The 18,490-nt window shown below is 55.8% G+C and overlaps 1 protein-coding gene across 2 annotated transcripts in view; it reads left to right on the forward strand.

The window, feature by feature from the left end:
- The first annotated feature begins 3,346 nt into the window (after positions 1-3,346).
- LOC128755362 (cadherin-6-like) overlaps positions 3,347-18,490 on the forward strand; it is a 41,724-nt gene continuing 26,580 nt past the window's right edge. For both annotated transcript variants that reach the window (XM_053858706.1, XM_053858707.1), the window contains exon 1: positions 3,347-3,488. The gene's annotated coding sequence lies outside the window, so the exon portion shown is untranslated. The remainder of the gene's footprint in view (positions 3,489-18,490) is intronic.

The following is an 18,490-nucleotide window of genomic DNA, read 5'->3' on the forward strand; positions in this document are numbered from 1 at the left end:
CACTCCTGCAAGTGAGGAGCAAACCTGGAGACACGTCCTGAACCCCAGAGTCTAGGGGGCGTCAGAGCGTGTGCAGGGTCAGTATTGTTCCGCACTGAAAACAAACAAAGGAACATCAAATGAAATACACTCTCTTCAAACAAGAACCGACGGTTGTTGGCGACATTTTCACCGCAGCTCAGCAGCTGGACGTGATGTTTGCTTTGCTGAGTGTCAGGCTCCGAAAGTCATTACCGAGGTCGACACTTTCCCGGGTCCAAATCCCGCCTGACGGACGGCTGTCGTCCGACGCCGTCTCTGTCAGGACATGAGCGGCGCGCGCTGGCCTAACTACCAGAGTTCATTACATATGTGAGCGCGACACAGCAAGCCGAGAGAGCAGATTAGAGATAATCTGCTCGGGCGCGGGTCCCGGATCAGGGCGGTGATGAGCTGCATTAGTTTGATTACGGGATGTTTACAGGTCCACTAATCTGATCTCTCCTCACCGAACTCAGCGCCGCTGTCACGAGAGTTTGACCGTCAAACGCTGAGGAGTCTGGCTCTGCTCCAGGTCTCCTCCAGTCCCCCGGGCTTCAGGCGCTCCACCTCCCCGCGGACCCCGTCGCCCTGAGGCTCACCAATGCACCCGCTGACTCAGCCATCATTTCAGAAAAAGAAACAAAAAACCTTTGAATCTTGTTCATCCAATCACATGTCTGGGGTTTGACTTGTTTTTGTCAGCCAAATCACCGTGAAAGTACAAGAACAGACGTGTAGATAAACCATGAAAGAACAAAGATGATGGTTGAAATAATACACTATGAAGTTACTGAACAAAGTGGAGATGAATAAATCCAACTGAAAAATGATTTCCAAAGAATATTTATGTCTGAAAGAAAACTGCGCTTACAAAAATTGCTTGGTGAAAAATGATACTTTTCGAACAAATGCACATCACTTTTGTCGCTAGTGTGTGCATTAAAAAGGAACCTGAGCACACAGAATTGTTATATGTCATGTTGAATATTAACAGAGACATTTCCCCAGGAGAGAAATTAACAACCATGAAAAAAATGAAATGAGGGAAAAATATTGTTTTTCATATGTTTCTATTTTTAAAAAAAAGAATGATGAGTATATATATTGTATTATTGTTGTTATTTCCCTGTTATGTATGCAACTAACATCCAACACAGGGTTGATGATTTCGTTTCTCTTCAGTGCTTGACTTTATTGTGTAATATTTTTGTGAACTTATTTTCTGTAAACGTATTTCTGGTCAATAATTTTACAGTTATTTTCATATTTTTTACACGCTGTGTAATAAAATCTTAAAATTGCAAAAGAAATGATAACAATAATAGTAATACTCAAAGATAGGTGGGTTTGAATGTTGAAAAAAGAAAGGACCAGCGGTTTGTGGTATTATCGTATCGTATTTATGGATGGTATTGCTAAAAATAATGTAAAACATGGTGTCAATTTTTGCGGAAACAAACCCCAGAATCCTCGAGCGTCCCGGTTGATAAAACAAAACAAAAGAAAAAACAACGAATAACTCCTTGACTGTTCTCCCTCCCTCTCCCTCACTCCCTCTCTCTCTCCCTCCCTCGCTCTCACTCTCTTTCTCTCCCTCTCTCTCCCTCCCTCCCTCTCTCTCTCTAACTCCCTCTCTCCCTCTCTCTCTCCTTCCCTCCGTCCTCCCTCTCTCCCTCCCTCTCTCTCTCCCTCTCTCCCTCCCACCCGCTCACTCTCTCTCTCTCCCTCCCTCTCTCCCTCCCTCCCTCCGTCCTCCCTCTCTCCCTCCCTCTCTCTCTCCCTCTCTCCCTCCCACCCGCTCACTCTCTCTCTCTCCCTCCCTCCCTCCCTCCCTCTCCCCCTCTCCCTCCCTCTCTCTCTCCCTGTCTCCCTCCCACCCTCCGTCCTCCCTCTCTCCCTCCCTCTCACTCTCTCTCTCTCCCTCCCTCTCTCTCTCTCTCCCTCTCTCTCTCCCTCCCTCTCTCTCACTCTCTTTCTCTCCCTCTCTCTCCCTCTCTCTCCCACCCTCCATCCCTCTCTCCCTCCCTCTCCCTCACTCCCTCTCTCTCTCCCTCCCTCGCTCTCACTCTCTTTCTCTCCCTCTCTCTCCCTCCCTCCCTCTCTCTCTCTAACTCCCTCTCTCCCTCTCTCTCTCCTTCCCTCCGTCCTCCCTCTCTCCCTCCCTCTCTCTCTCCCTCTCTCCCTCCCACCCGCTCACTCTCTCTCTCTCCCTCCCTCTCTCCCTCCCTCCCTCCGTCCTCCCTCTCTCCCTCCCTCTCTCTCTCCCTCTCTCCCTCCCACCCGCTCACTCTCTCTCTCTCCCTCCCTCCCTCCCTCCCTCTCCCCCTCTCCCTCCCTCTCTCTCTCCCTGTCTCCCTCCCACCCTCCGTCCTCCCTCTCTCCCTCCCTCTCACTCTCTCTCTCTCCCTCCCTCTCTCTCTCTCTCCCTCTCTCTCTCCCTCCCTCTCTCTCACTCTCTTTCTCTCCCTCTCTCTCCCTCTCTCTCCCACCCTCCATCCCTCTCTCCCTCTCTCTCTCCCTCCCTCTCTCCCTCCCTCCCTCCGTCCTTCCTCCCTCTCACCGTCTCCCTCTCTCTCTCTCTCTCTCTCTCTCTCTCTCTCTCTCTCCCTCTCTCTCTCCCTAACTCTGTCTCTCTCTCTCTCTCCCTCCCTCTCCCTCTCTCCCTCTATCTCTCCCCCCCTCTCTCTCTCCCTCTCTCTCTCCCTCTCTCTGTCTCTCTCTCTCTCTCCCTCCCTCTCCCTCCCTCCCTCCCTCTCTCTCTCCTTCCCTCTCTCCCTCCCTCTCTCACTCTCTCTCTCTCCCTCCCTCCCTCCCTCCGTCCTCCCTCTCTCCCTCCCTCTCTCCCTCCCACCCTCTCCCTCCCTCTCACTCTCTCTCCCTCTCTCTCCCTCCCTTTCTCCCTCCCTCTCTCCCTCTCTCTCTCTCCCTCCCTCCGTCCTTCCTCTCCCTCTCTCCCTCTCTCTCCCTCCCTCTCTCTCCCTCTCGCTCTCTCTCCCTCTCTCTCTCTCCCTCTCTCTCCCCCTCTCCCTCTCTCCCTCCCTCTCTCCCTCCCTCCGTCCTTCCTCTCTCTCTCCCTCCCTCTCTCACTCTCCCTCTCCCTCTCTCCCTCCCTCCCTCCATCCTTCCTCTCTCTCTCTCACTCTCACTCTCCTTCCCTCCCTTTCCCCCCCTCCCTCCCTCTCCCTCCCTCTCCCACTCTCTCTCCCTCTCACTCTCTCTCCCTCCCTCAGTCCCTCCCTCCCTCGCTCGCTCAGCTGGGACCGTGACTGGCAGCCAATGGGAGGGTCGAGTCCCCTCAGCCTCCCTGACTCCCTCCACAGCGTGGAGTGATGCGCCGCGACTCGGACGCGCAGCGCTGAGCTCCAACACACACACACGCGCGCACACACACACGCACAGACCAGCGGACGGATAGTCTTCCTCCTCTCCGCGGCGGCGCTTTTGGATGCGTCCGGACCGAAGCGCAGGTGAGTCCCGGCTCCTTCTGCTCCGACTCTTCTGCTGTGTGTGTGCGCGCTCCCCTGGATCCGGGACCGGCTTGGTCGGAACCGGAGCTGGGATCGGACGGTTCCGAGCGCGGGCTCTCAACTTGAAGCGCTATAGCGCAAGTTTGGGCGTCCTGGCGGCTGTGCGCATGCTCGGAGCTGGGTCGCTCCTTATTTCGCTCACGCTTGGAATAAACTTGACCGATCGCGCTGCTGGCACCCGTCAATAACCTCCACGAACCCACCCCTCCCCCCTCCGTGTGCGCCCCCTCCCTCCCGCTACGTTGCGTCCAGCGGTGCCGACGGGACACCGATCCCCGACGGTTCGGTTCCCGGCGCTCGGCGCAGCTGCGCTCTGCGCTGGTGTCAAGAGCGCCTCAGTTGTTGGACCCTCGGTGGCCTCTCTGCCATTATTATTATTCTTGTTAACCTTTTTTTTATTTCATTGTTTTCTACTTTTTTTTTTTTGCTTTAATTTTCCGCGCTCCAGTTGAGTCTCTGCTGACTCTCTGACTCGTCTCCTGTTTGACTCCAAAACACTCTCCTGCGTTTGAACTTGAGGCTTCAGAGCGCGGGTTTTCTCTCCACTGACGTCCTCCGGAGTCCGTCGTCCTGTTGAGTCTGTCCTCGGCTGCGCTGCCTCCTGCTGTTGCTTCGGTTCTTTCTCCGTCATTGATCCGGTCAGATCGAGATGCTGTTCTGGAGAACTGTGGGTCCGGAAGTGACTTGGTTCTCTCTATCGCTCAGGCTCTTCCGTGTCAAACCCAAGGCGCGGGGGTCTCCTCCGGCCCCTCGGGTCCTGCATGTGGTCGTGGTCGATCTAAGGCGCTGCAGAAGCCAGGTCGCCTCCGTCGCTCTCGTGACCCACGAAGGTCACGGGGTCTGGACCTGTAGAGTTGGAGGGACCTGGTGAGGGTTGGTGTCAGGTGACCTGACCTGAGCTGAGGTTGAACCTCCTGGTCATGTGACTGCCGTCTGTCGTGCCTGGTGACATCATCACAGTTTGAGCATTGACCTGGTGACCTTCTGCCTCCTGACCCTGGCTCCATCACGAGGGTCCTCATTGGACCATAATCCCATAATATTCACAGCAATACTGTCGACGTTTCAATGGTAATTATATAAAAATATATTATAGTAATAACATACACGAGTAAACATATAAAAATATCAATATATTTACAGCTCAGCTCATTCAACAGCTGCATAAAAGCAGATAAACAAGCGTTTAATTGTGTATTTTTTAAAACAAATAGTCATTAATTCCGGCTCGTCACTGACACAGAAGATGAAAACAGATTCAAGTGTCACATCACAGGAGAGAAATATCGCCAGATAAATCTCATTTGGAAAATAACTGGAGTGGAGCCGTTCAGAGCTCTGGCTCGGTGAACAGGACGTGGGTCACATGACCGAGGACGGGCTGGACCCGACCCGCCTGCGAGACCAAAGCGGAGTTCGGAGTTGGGTGCCTTTTCATTTGGAGACGCTTGGATGTCGGTCTTCATCGTCTCGCATCAGAACCGGAGCGGGTTCTGCCGTCCGGGTCTCAGGGTTTGAAGTGCAGAGATGAAAGCGCAACACTGGAATCTGTGGCTGATCAAAGCGGAACAGGAAACACGGCAGGTGCTGAATATTTAACGCATCTGGATCTGAGTGTGTGTGAGAGAGAGGAAGGAAGAGAGAGTGTGTGTGAGAGAGAGAGGGAGGAAGAGAGGGTGTGACAGAGCGAGAGAGTGTGTGTCAGTGAGAGGAGGAAGAGTGTGTGTGTGAGAGAGAGAGGAGGAAGAGTGTGTGTGTGAGAGTGTGTGTGAGAGAGAGAGAGAGGAAGAGTGTGTGTGTGTGAGAGAGAGGAGGAAGAGTGTGTGTGTGAGAGTGTGTGAGAGAGAGAGAGAGAGTGTGTGTGTGTGTGAGAGCGTGTGAGAGAGAGAGAGGAAGAGTGTGTGTGTGTGTGAGAGAGGAAGAGTGTGTGTGTGAGAGAGAGAGAGGAAGAGTGTGTGTGTGAGAGAGAGAGAGAACGAGAGGTTGTGTGCGTGTGTGAGGCAGGGACAGAAAAAGACAGAGTGTGACAGAGCGACAGAGTGTGTGTGAGAGTGAGAGAGAGAGAGAGAAGTAGAGCGAGGGAGAGGAAGAGAGCGAGAGGGTGTGTGTGTTTGTACATTAATATTCTTGCGTGGACCAATGTTTGACAAGACACTGACCTTATGAGGACACTTTGGCCGGACCACATAGAGTTTTGGCGGTGAAGACTCCAAAGTAACTGGGTCCCAGTCTGGCTGAGGTGAGCCATGTGTTGAGGCGGGAGGCTGGGGAAAGGGCCAGGAGAGGTCTTCACAAGGACAGAGAGACAGGCGTGTGTGTGTGTCCTGTCGAGCCTTACATGTGGGAGCAGTCCTTGTGTGTGGGTCCTGCAGCAGTGAGTGACGGCCAGCTCCTTCCCGCCGCTGACGTCACAGGACGCAGGGCCGGGGCCCCGGGGCCGGGCCCACTGACCCGAGCTGATGGCGTTAGCTGCGCTCCAGATGGGTGGGTTCTGATGGGTCCGGCTCGTGTTCCTCTGCGCCGCTGCATCTGGAGCGAATGATTCCGGTCCCTGTGGGGGCGTCGGGGCTCTCTGGGGCCGACACTTCGCCTCAGTTCCTCCCAAATGTTCCGCCTCCAACTGGGACGGACGAATGGCGCGTCACCTTCTGGCTGAGTTTATTCAGTTGAAAGGTCAAAGGTCTCTGGGGTAACTGAGTCTGGGATCGTAGAAGTTGACTTGGTGAAGTGGTTTTACGCTGGTCTGGTTCCAGGTGTGACTCTGAGCCTGGGCTCTTGTTTTCGGGGGGGGACACTTCCCGTCGCTCCTCCTTCTGTCTGGCTCTCGACTGGATCTGTCTGGTCACCGGGCGGAGGCGTCGCGCTCCTCAGTGTGATTCAGGGAGCTGCATCTCCAGCCATCTGGAGCCGGCGAGGCCGGGTCTGACGCCGCGGCCACTGATTCAGGACAGCGGTGAAGCCGGAGCCGCGGCTCATTTAGGGTCACCTTCTGCCCCGCGACGGCAGGGGCCCCGTGACGAGTCCAGCACTCGACCCGGCGCCTCCTGCAGGTGGAATGGAGTTGCTGACCCTGCGAGCGCGAGGCTGGGCTTGAGATTGGAGACGGAATGAAATCTCCATTTCCTGCGTTTAGACGCGTGAGAGCGAGAGGCAGGGAGACAATCACCACCCAATGGTGCAGATCACTATCAAAATCCAATCAGCCTCAGCCCGCAGGCGAGTCTCTCACGGGCGCCGCGGCCGCCTGCTGACACGGCTTATCGGAGGTGAAGCTTTCCTCGCCCGGAGGCCCGGCCATGTGGGCTGCCTCCGAGTCTCAGATCCTCCCCCGCAGTATCTCAGGGTCCGGCGAGGCCGGGTGAAGAGCTGAGCCAGAAGGCACCAGCCACGGAGAGGCCAAAGATCAACAACAAGGTCATAGCAGACGTGGATTTGTCATTAGTTTTGCCGTTGAAATAAATTCGTTTTTACGGCAGGTTTTTATTTTGTTTTACTTGTGAAAAATGCTAAATGCTAAACGGAAAAAAAAACATTCTTGAAGTTTATTTATTTATTTTCATTTTTTTGCAAACTGTGCCACCATGGAAAAGGTGACAAAACTACTTGGCAATAAAAACTCCAGGTCCTCAGTTCAACCATCAAAAACAAGAGCTTTGAAATGGTCTCCGGATGATCAGAGAGGAAACATTTCCTCTGCAGTTCGTCCCACTTTGTTTTGTCGAAAACCCTTGCTTGCTGTCTGACGTGGGAACACCTCAGCTGCCTACCTCCAATGAGAGGAGGACGACGGAGTCACATGACCAGTAGGATTCGCACACGTGGCCATGAGCGCGAGCTGCCAGCTAGCTGGACGATAGCAGTTAGCTTCACGCGCGGCATCGCATCAAAACTGTCCAAGAGGTCACCCGCTACTGCGTCAACACTTGAAATCATTTGATTGACAGACAACTGGCGTCTAGATTTTAGCAGGAAGAAGGAGCAGGCCTAGGTTTGAGACGCGACGAGGCGCCGTTTTGAAACATTCAGAGCTTCAAACGTCTGTTTCTAGCGCTGATGAAAGGAAGCAAACGTGGGAGAAGTCGGGGGTTAGTACTGTGTGGACCTGCTTTGACTCGGCGGCAGAAAACGTGACACTCACGGGGACATTTCCGAGGTGGAAATATATATCTGGTGCTGATGACCGGGCGCAAGGCTAAAAATATAGGAGCGTCTGCTGCTAACAGGCTTCACGGCGTGGCCTAACTCCATCATCGCGTCCCGTTCCTCGGCCTCATTCCTGCCCGTTACGCTGCGTGTCAGTCCACATGAAAGCTCGGCCGGGTCTGAGCCCCCGTCCTGCTCGTCCAGAGGCTTAGCCCGGGCGGCGGTAGGAGGACGGCTAAACCCGTCTGGAGTGCGCGCGCTCGACATGACAGCCAGCTAATGGGAGCGGCCTGTCGCTCCAGCTTTCAGAGGCTCGGTCACTGACCAAGGATGACACCAGAGAAATGGGAGATCAGAGAGTCTGGCTTCTGTGCGTGTGCGGCTGCCGAAGCCACGGCAGGGGGGCGTGAAAGATGAGCTTGAAAGAGTGGAGGGGATAATGATGCTTCCGCTCCGCGCCGAGCGCTAACCACCCTCTGCTAAGCTAAAGGACGGGAGGAGGTCCAGGTTCACCTCCACAACACTGACTTTTACATCAGGGAGATTAGCGTCTCCTGCTAAGATACACAGCCATCTGACTCCTGCGCGCTGATGTCATCACTCTGTCCTGGACTCCACGCTCGCTCTCCTTGAATTCTTACAAGGAAGAAGAAGTATATCCACGTGCCTTTGGAGAGAGCTACACGTAGCATAGCTAGCTTCCATGAAGCTTTGTCTTGGGTGTGGCAGGTCGACTGTGTGACCAATTCATTCAGATACACAACAAAAAAGTGGTCGCTATTGTCTGACAAGTCGTGAAGAATTCGCCGCGCTCGCTCCAGTGTGTGCTCATGAAAACATGACTAGAAAAAACAGCGTGCTGGTGCTGTGATGGCGTGAAGGAACCACCAGGGGCTGGAGGTCCATCAGGAGAGTGAGTCTTCTCTTGAGGCCACTTTGTGTGTTGTGTGTTGGAAGAAGCGAAGCGCAGGGGACTCTCGCAGATGTGTGGGACTCGTGGCTGACTGGTCTCCCTTGAGTCTTCTGACTGACTGGACCACAGCGGCTGGTGTCAGGACTCGCTGACAACACAAGCCTCACTCCGCGGTCGGAGTCGGTGAGACTTGGTGTGTGGTCCGAGTCGTCAGCGCCAGGACCGGAGACACAATAAAGTGCCATAACTCTGAGGAGCGAGCGAAGGCCACACTCATGTCTGGCTCCCTCGCCGCCGCGAGGGCTGTCAGCTAACACCAACACTGGGACGCGACTTGCTAGGTGAACCCCGCGGCCGCCGCTGACAGCCTGTGATGGATTGCCCGTGCGAGCGGCGACGGTCGGAGCGGCCTTTCGAGGGCGCATCCGGAGGTGCGACTTGTAGCGCCTCCATGTTTCTTGGCAGCGCTGAAAGCCGAGCTAACCGCTGGCGGGAGTGATGATCCGGGTGACTGCAGATGACGGGCGACACCTCGGCGCGGCGGAGTCCGGCGTCTCCCCCGGCACTCTCCCCTTCACACCTCTCTTGTCTGCGGCGTGAATGAGATCTGCTTCCATTGTGGCGCCGCGCCTTTGTGGGGCTCCTCTTATCATGGGTTATTGTGCGCAGGTACAATGTGGGCTCTGCGGGAAATGAACATCAGCACGGCTCCTGCTCCATTGTGGGGCTACCTGCTCCAAAGACGAGCCGGTCCATTGTGCGCCGCTGCATCAGAGGCCGCTCACGTGTTCGGCAGGGGAGGACGGCGTAATGACAGCCGGCTGAATGAGACCCGGGGAGACGCGGAGGGAGAGGTCACAGTCGGAGACCCCCGGCAGCGGAACACGGCGCTCTGACATGAAACAGTGACAGGCGGATGTGGACGGGGTCTCCGAGGCTCCAATTACGGTCTGACGTCTGCCGTCAGTCAGAGGAAAGTGGGGCGGGACCTGACAGAGGAGCCTGAAGACGCCGGGGCCAGGGGTCGGCGAGCGGCGGCGCAGCTGCCGGCGCTGCAGCCCAGCCAGACGTGGGCTGTTGTGGGCCTCTGTGAAGCGCCATTCCATGTGTGCTGATGAGCCTGGCTCTGACTCTCACCACGGCCCACTGTAAAGGCCCCGAGCGCCGCGGCACTCAGCGTCTTCACCGCGAGGTCCGACTAATCATCGCTGTAATTCAATGGGCCGCTCGCGGCTCTGAGCCCCGTAAGTGGGTTTTAAGAGGGATTTGCTGGCTCTCCGGAGGTCAGGGGTTAAAGCGGCAGGTGGAGAGCCACGGTGGAGGACCGGGTCCCAGGATCTGCAGGATTTCTTGGCCCTTTATTTTCCCTGAGTCTGCCTCGTGATGGAGCTGAGAAGACCAGCGTCAGATGACCACAGCACAACATCAGGCTGAGGAAAAGACGAGTGGTGGGCGGGGCTTGGGTGGAGGGGCGGAGTCCTCCTCCCTGGCTGAGATCTCCGTGTCTCACGTAGCTGTTTTCTGTTCCTCGTGATCGTCTTTCTTCGACACCGTCTTTGTTCAGACGACCTTTTGCCGGTGGCCGGAGCTGCTCCACACGCTGCAGCGCTCCTCCTCTCTCTGCGGCTGCAGGACCCGAGGAATCGGCCACAGAACCAGGCGTGTAGGTGTCGGCGCCGGGATGTAAACGGGAAACAAGGTGGCTCTGACCCACCGGCCCGGTGCTGACAGGCGAGCGGACAGACCCCACGTCCACGTCCATTATTCATGAGAGGAAGGAGATCCACACCTCCACCTCCTGACACAGCGCACCGGCGCCTCCTCCTGGCTGCGTGCTGATGCTCATCTGTCAGTGTTACACGTCCGCACGTCCCCAGACCTGCGTGACCACCTGCTGTGCAGCTGTCTTCAGAGACACACTCTGGACTCACACAGTCAACTGGCCATTTTCAGCTGAAATCCAGATCAAATCAATGGATGATCTTAACATGGAACGACTCGCAGAGGCTGGCAACAAGTCACCGACGTGTCACCGGGTCAGAAACAAGTCCGAAAATCTGACAGAATGAAGAATGATCAAGCATATTTGCATAATTTTTCAAGATGAAAGAAGCTGAAACAGTAGTGGGTGAAAAACTCAGACCAACAAAAGAAGAAAAACTGAAACAGAAGCAAGAGCGAAACTTCCAGCTGAAATATCCAGAACAATAAATGACTGACTACAATAAAAACTCATCTGCTGGCTGCGTAAATGGGGTTGACTTGTGCAGCATTTTCCATCAGAGGTGAGAAGTTCGACTGCGGTCACCAGACGCAGCAGGAAGACAGAGACGATCGGCAGCGAGATCCTCAGCAGAAGATCAGAAACATTCACTGGAAAACAGTGGGGACAAGGCAGGCTGCCAGTGGAGAAGGAAAACCTGAGGGGGGAGGACTAAACAAATGATGGACGAGGAGGAGGAGCATCCTGAAGTGCTCGACTGACACGGGGAACAGAAGAGAGAAGGACATGAGAACGAGTCGGAATGATAATGTTATTTCTCATAAGAGCAGACTGAAGTCCAGAGTGCTGGGGTTCAGTCCCAGTGTTTCTCAACAACTCAGTGAGCGACTGGTTCCGACCTGAGGAAGTGGGCCCAGGACTCTCTCATCTGTCGAGTCGCTGGCTCTGCTCCGACACACAGCACTCGGCTTCTGGACCCGGGGCACCGGGGCGGGCCTGGTCCTGGGACGGGCCGGAGCCGGGTGCGTGGGACTCGGCCTCCTCTCTTCATGTGGGCTCCTCCAGCACCGGGGCGCTGCCCACAGAGGAACCTTGAGAGAGCCAGCGCCCGCTCAGCCGACTCCTTTATTTAGCCGCGCTGTGGAGTCGGGCGGGGGGCTGATGAATGAGGGCTCTTTCATCCCCGGGCCTCCTCATAAGGACCTCTTTGTTTGGGCCTTCTCACAGAGCTGCGGCACAAAAACGCTTCTCACCCGCGAGTCACAGCGCCCCTCAGTCCAGCACCTCACTAACTGCAGGCTGTGCTGCAGTCGCGTCCTGTTTTCATCCAGAGTCGAGACTCGGCTGCTGACTCTGACTCGTGAGAGGTCATCCAGCCCTCACTCACTCCTATAGATGCGACACTACAGGGACCTGACTCAGTTCAGAGTCACTGATTCACTGACACTTCGGAGTCATTGGGACCGAGTCGCTCATCACATGTACATCGAGTCGCTCTCCTCAAAAAACGAGTCAGAGGCAGTATACGCAGATCATTCATGGACGAGTTCTTCTCCTTCATGTCCTCACCAGCGCTGACTCGAGAGTCATAAAGTCCACACATCAGAGCGAGTCAGTGGTCAGCGAAGTGCCAGAGTTATGACGTGAGTCCGAGTCATGGATGTTTGAATTCTGCAAATCAAAGTGAGTCAGAGATGGAAATGACTTTAGTTGACTGAGTTATAGATGATTGAGTCAGTGAAGTGAAGCTGCGAGTCGTGGAACCACAGATTCATAACAAACACACAAGTCAACGTCACTCAGCACTTCAGCAGGTGTACGTCCAGTTGCTACACAGCAAGCGAGTCAGAGTCATGCATGGCTGAATCCATCTCATCCAAATGAGTCAGTCCGTGAAGCAAAGTTGTTGGACAGGAAGTGAGTCAGAGTGAAGGATGATTGAAGCCTACAGATCCAACTGATTCCCTGGCAAAAGTGAAATTGGTGGCCGAGAAGCAAATCTGACTCCTATGAGTCAAAGTGAGCCAGTCTATGAGACAGGAAGCGAGTCAGAGTCTAGTCACATCAATAAACGTGGCCCAGGGTGCTGAAATTGCCAAACAGGAAGTGAGTGAGAGTCACAGTTGAAGCCTCGACTCATCCTACAAGTCACAGTGAATTCCTCAGACGGACTCGGGGCCCGGGGGCCCCAGCCCTCAGCGAGTCTCGGCTGCTTCTCTTATGACGTCGTGGCCATTTCTGGCCAGAAGAGGGCGCCGTGACAGAGGCCGGTTTGAACGTGAAACTCCCGCGTCTTGAATGGACGGCGCTCTCCAACATCCCGCTCACCTTGGTGGCGAAGGACAGAGCGCTGCACGGCGGCGGCCAGGCAGCACGCCACCCGAAACGCTCTCATTTAGAAATCTATGTTTGCGCCGGCGCCAGATGAGTCGCCCAGCCTCGGCGCGTGACATCGACCGGAATCATTCCACCGGTCCGTGAAGTCGGGCCGCGGCGGCGCGTTAATGCAGTATCGATTGTTTATCTGTCATAACAGCGTGGTGTGGGGGGCGGACGGGGGAGCGGGGGGGGGGGGTGATAGATAAGGCGTTGGACTGCTGCACGGCGGCGAACAAAGCGGAACATTTCCTATCGGGCGTCAGGCCGGCTGTGAAATGGGAAACAGAAAGTGGGTCAGACGATCAGCGCCGCTCCACTGGGCTCAGACGCTCCTCTGTGGGTCACGTGCACAGTCTGCAGTGGTCAGCACCCGTCCGTCACAGAGGGGCGGGAGAGGGCGGCGCCGCCTCGTCTTCTCACCTGTGTCCTGCAGCACTTCCTGTTCCTGTCTTTCACAACAAGAGTCTGCTTTTCTCAGCTGCGCCACACCATGTGAGGTCAGCACCACCACTATCAACGATTGTTCTGCACAAACATGTGCATTAGATGTCAGAAATATGTTGTTTTAAACAATAGATATGAGTCTTTGAATCCTTTCAAAAGATGTTTCATTATTTACTTCCTTTTTTCTTCTAAATCATTTTAACTAGTTGTGTATTTTATATCCCGTACTGAAGACGTTTGTCGTGACCAGCAGTGTTTCAATCATTCTGCAGCCTGAGCTGCTTCTCTGTCACGAACCGCCACCTCCTCAGTGGTGGTCCACAGCAGCTCGACCTTTGACCTCCAGCTGACTCCCTGTGATGACGGCAGTGAAGTGACCGAGCCTCCGGTCGTGAGAGTCGGCTGCACTCGGGTGTCAGACCGGATCAGTTCCACTGCTGAGGAGACACGAGCGCCGCAGCGGGCGGAGCCACAGTCCCACGTGGACTCGGGTCCTCAGGGTCACAGAGGTCACCTGTTGGTTAGTAAAGATCTCCGGGGTCCAAAGGCTTCTGTTTTACTCCGAGTGACTCGGTTTACATTGGAATACATTTACTTGTTCAGCAACCGTCACTGAGAACGATCGGACAGTCAGGAGGCTGTGAGGGAGCTGCACAACTGTCAACCCCACAAACCTGAGCGAGTCCGGATCCTCCGTGTGAGTCACTGAAATGACTCACGTGAAATGAGTTGCCGTTTTTTCAAGCTGAAAAAAGCGAGTCCAGACACCTGAGTTCGGTGATGAACAAACCACGAACAGGACCTGAACTCCACGACGGGATAGAAAACCGTCAGGAGGATGATAACCACTTCAGTGAGCAGATTCAGCGGCTCGCCGGCACAATAGCGCCCCCCGCGCGGCGCGCCCCGCTGCCTCCAGCTAGCTTCCACAATAGCCACTTTCCTGCTCCACTGCTCGTGGTGGTAAACACTGATTTGCATAGAGGCCGCGGTTCGCTGGTGTTGCGCCAACAAAGCCGCCACCGGACCCCGAGTCACCCCCCACTCTGCCTCTGGGGACCACACAGCGACCCAACACAAAGCAAGCAATGACAACCCCTGTCACGTCGCGCCTGTCGGAATCTGCTTCAGTGGAGTCGGATTTCAAACTCCGCCGATTTGGTCATTTAGAACGGCTGACGTTCGTCCAGGACCAAAACAAAAGCAGAAAAGTTGGGACGGTTTTCAAAAGCATCTTTCTATAGAGAGGTTCAGTCCTGGGACACGGTGAAGCTCGAGGTCAAAGGTCGAAGCTGTTGGTGCTCATATATATATTATATATGAGCTATATATGACATATATACAGTATATTCAGAAATCATCTGAAGAAATGTTGCAATAAAAGTCCACGTGTCCATGAGTAAGGAGGCAAACCCCCAAAGTGAAGGGGCAGTTTTCGTTGAGTCTGGAGCTTCTGGGGTGGCAGGATGGAGGGGGGCCAATGTGAAGCCCTTGGAAATGAAAAGGTGCAGGAAATGACTGGATGACGGCTGAATTCAGGTGGGAGACGGTTCTCAAGTCAAGACTCTCCGGTGACGTCTGAGGGACCTGGTTCTGGTCTCGGCCCCACAGCCAGACAGCAGCAGCTCGGTGGGGAAAGTGGGCCACGGCAGCGGTGGACTGAGTGGGGGGAGGGGGGTCTGGCAGACTTGGCCCACATTGTTTGATGTATTGGGGTTGTTTGCCGTGCGATCAGCGCCCAGGCGAGCTCATGTGTTTGCAGTGGAGCTGTCACAGCGCCGGCGCTGCCTCGGCCCGATTCGCCCCGGAGGTTGTTGTCGTCATGTGACGGGGCGTGTGCCTGTCCTGGACTGGCCTGATGTTCCGTGTGGGATTAACCCATGAGTCATTCCACTGAGTCACACAAGGTTCACTTCAGCCGACCTGATTCAATGCACCCGGCTCCTCACTCTGACTCCAGGGAGTCATGGCGTGAGCCTTCTGTTTTCTGTGGCCGTCCGCCTCCTGTCCTGCGGACTCATTAGCACACTGACCCATGAGTCATTAGAGCACTGAGCCGTGAGTCATGCCGACCCCAGCGAGCTTGTTCCAAACAGATTCCAGAGTTTGACTTGCCTTTTGTGTCCCTGCTTCCTCTGAGCTGAAGTTTGCATCCTGACTTGACTGCAGAGCATTTCTCTCCCCCCCCCCCCCCGCTCCACACACACTCACACACTCACACACTCGCCGCGACAGTGAAGTGCGACTCGCGGCGGCGTCAGCTCCACTGAAGCTTTGCCGTCACTGACACGTTTCTAGGAGGTTTGCCCCCCCCCCCCCCCCCCCCGGGTCTGGGTCCAGTCGAGCCGGGGGGTGAAGCAAGTATCCAAGCTGAATCCCTGCGGATGTTTTCTGGGCTGTTCACCAGGTTTAATCTCTTCATCTGGGTCTGATGGGATTAAAGCCTCATCATGATATTGATATGACAAAGTGGATTTGAGAGGACTTCACCTCACATCTGTGCAGAGACTCGGCTGCTCCCTGCTCCGGGACCGCTTCGACCCAGATCCTGGCGCGACCTGTCTGCTGGAGAGACGGGGCTGTGTGTGTGTGTGTGTGTGTGTGTGTGTGTGTGTGTCCTTGTGCAGCTGTACTTGCTGGTCCCCACAAGGTTAAGGCTCAAGTAGAGGATGAAAACGTCCAAACAACTGGGTCCTGGTCTGGTCCAGAGTCGTTTCGGGGGAGAGGCTGGGGAAAGGGCGATGGCCAGAGGTCCCCACTAAACATAAAAACACGACTGGAGTTGGAGCGGCCTGCTTCGTCTCGTGGACCTCCTGCACTCAGTCTAACAGCACTGGTGTAAACAGGAGTGACGTGCAGCAGTGAAGCCAGCAGCTCCTGCTCACTGACACGCGAGTGAAGCTGAAGAAGAAGCTGGAGTCTGCATGAATAGAACAGAACCTTTTGGACCTGAAGAGTCGGACGATGAGCGACGCACATTCCGTGTTTTCAGGAAGTGGATCCAGAATGTATCGGGACTCGACGGTGGAGATGGTGGCGGGTCTGTCACAGACCCAGCTGCTGGTCTTCGGCGCGGCCAGTGAAGGGTCAGGAGTGAGCCGTGCCTCACCTGAGGGCCACACACCTGCGGTGAGAGCAGCGTGGACCCATCCAGGCGCGCCGGGTTACGCAGCGTGTTTCCGTGTCACATCACCATGACAACACTCCTCCCTCTTTTATTTTGGCCGTGAAGCGCCACGTACTGTTCCCGCCGTGGCTCAGCTCCGTCAGCGGCTCAGTTCTGAGGTGACCACGGGGAGGTCAAGCCGCTGCTGGTGAATAGGTCAGGGGTCGCGACCCTGGTGTCGCCCGGATGATGACGACTTCCCAGCTGGGCAGAAAAGACAGGACATGACCTGAGGCTGCCCAGCAGGGGGCGCAGCAGAGTCAGGCCACCGGGCCGGGACAGAATCTGCAGCCCCAACTCTTCTGACTCTGACGCCACACTCGTCTCCACCGCCATGATTGACTCCAAGGCGTGTCATTTCCAGGGCTTCATCCAGGAGCGAGTCACTTGGGCCGTACTCAGACCCCTTCCCCTCTCCGCCCCCCGTTGAACCTGGTCTCCATCTTCAGCCAACTGTTGAGACGAGGTGTTGCAGGAGGCCGCGCTCTGCCGCCGCTGCCGACACCGCTAAGGACCTGCTGCGCGGATAGTAACATGACAACCGTACCTGTGGCACCTCCCCCCTCCTCCTCCCCCACCTCCCTGACATTCTCCTCGCCGGCTCCTAATTGGCCCCCCGGGGGCCGGAGCTGGGTTCACCGCGGAGCAAGGCTTGGCCTCGGCGCGAGAGGGTGCTTGAGCGCGTGGCTGGAGCTGCTTGTTAAAATACTCCATCCATCCTCCTCCTCCTCCTCCGCTGCTGCTGCTGCTGCTGCTGCTGCTCTCACACATGCACGTGCGGCTGAACGCCACTGGCCTCCTGTGAACTCCAGCAGGAGGAGCGGCGCCGTGGTGGGGACGGATTCACGTACAACACTAGAGACGCTCCAGAACTGAAGTATTGAGATGAAGGAAGAAACAACCTGAAGTCATTTGAAAAAAAACTGTGTTGGTGCAGTCAACATTACAATAGAGTATGGTCGTATTCACAGATCGTGTCGTGCTGAGGGTGTCCACCAGGGGGCGCTCTGCCGTGGACCCTCCAGGTGAGGAAGTCAACTACAGACCGGAGCCTCCCAGATGGAGGCTGCTTCAGCTTCCTCTGGGACAGGAAGTGATGTCACCAGTGTGGAGGAGCGCGGCGCTCCGGTCGGGTGGCGTTCACCGTCCACCCGGCTCCAGAGACGGTGAAATCCTGGCCAGCGTCGGCCGTTTGTGCCGTGCTCAGTGTCTCCGTCTGCAGCTGCTGCTCCTGTCTTCAGTGCAGCGCTGGACACGGCGTGTGTGAGCGAGGACTCCGGGAGGCCGGCCCACACACGGCCGCCCGGCGCCCCACACAGCCAGGTCAAGGCCTTTTATTTCTTGTTAAACGTCACATGACACATGTCAGAAACGGCCGCCATAATCACGGCGGCATGTTCCGTCACGCGGCTCCATCAGGGCGGCGAGGGGCCTGCAGCGAGGACCTTCCATGCCATGGAGTCTGGCGGTGCTTGGTCCAACGCCGCTCACATTCCACCGTGAAGTCATGTGACCAGGGCTTCAGTGCGATTGAAAGCAGCACAGCATTGATGGACAATGGATCAATGACTGTGTGACACAGAAAAGCCCTGCGAGGTCCATCGTTGACCTTTTGACCTCTGGTTCTAACAATAGGGAACGCTCCCCAGTGGACTGGCCGCGTCCCACTAAACATGCTGGATATTGATCGGATGTAATTCAATGATCCTCCGAGGCCCTGTGGCCGTCCTGGAGAGGACTGGGAAGCCTCGAGTCACCCGAGCAAGTCAGACCTCTGGTCGTGTCCGGCACATGTCGGTGCTAACTTCAGTCTGAAACCAGGGAAGCGACCAGAGAGTGCAGACCTCCACCAAGAAGCCAACGGAGAGGGGGTGGTGACTCGTCGCTCTCGCGGGCCAAGTTTGGCCCGCAGACCTTCAGTTTGACACGGCAGGGTTAGCGGTGGCTGGTGGGTTTGAGGAAAGGTTCCCTCTGCGTCATGTGACTCACCTCACCCGTGTTTCTGACTGCGGCCCGGCAGGACCACCTTGTCGGACCGGGAAGCTTGGCATGTGAGGAGCAGGTCAGAGGTCGGGTCCTGCGGGACGCCCATCTCGCCGCGGCGTGGGAGCAGGAGCTTCGCACACTGACATTAGGAGGAAGCCCATGGGTGAGGGGAGGGTGGGGGGGCCAGA

The sequence above is a fragment of the Synchiropus splendidus genome, chromosome 3 (assembly GCF_027744825.2).
Source record: "Synchiropus splendidus isolate RoL2022-P1 chromosome 3, RoL_Sspl_1.0, whole genome shotgun sequence".
Lineage (NCBI taxonomy): Eukaryota > Metazoa > Chordata > Actinopteri > Syngnathiformes > Callionymidae > Synchiropus > Synchiropus splendidus.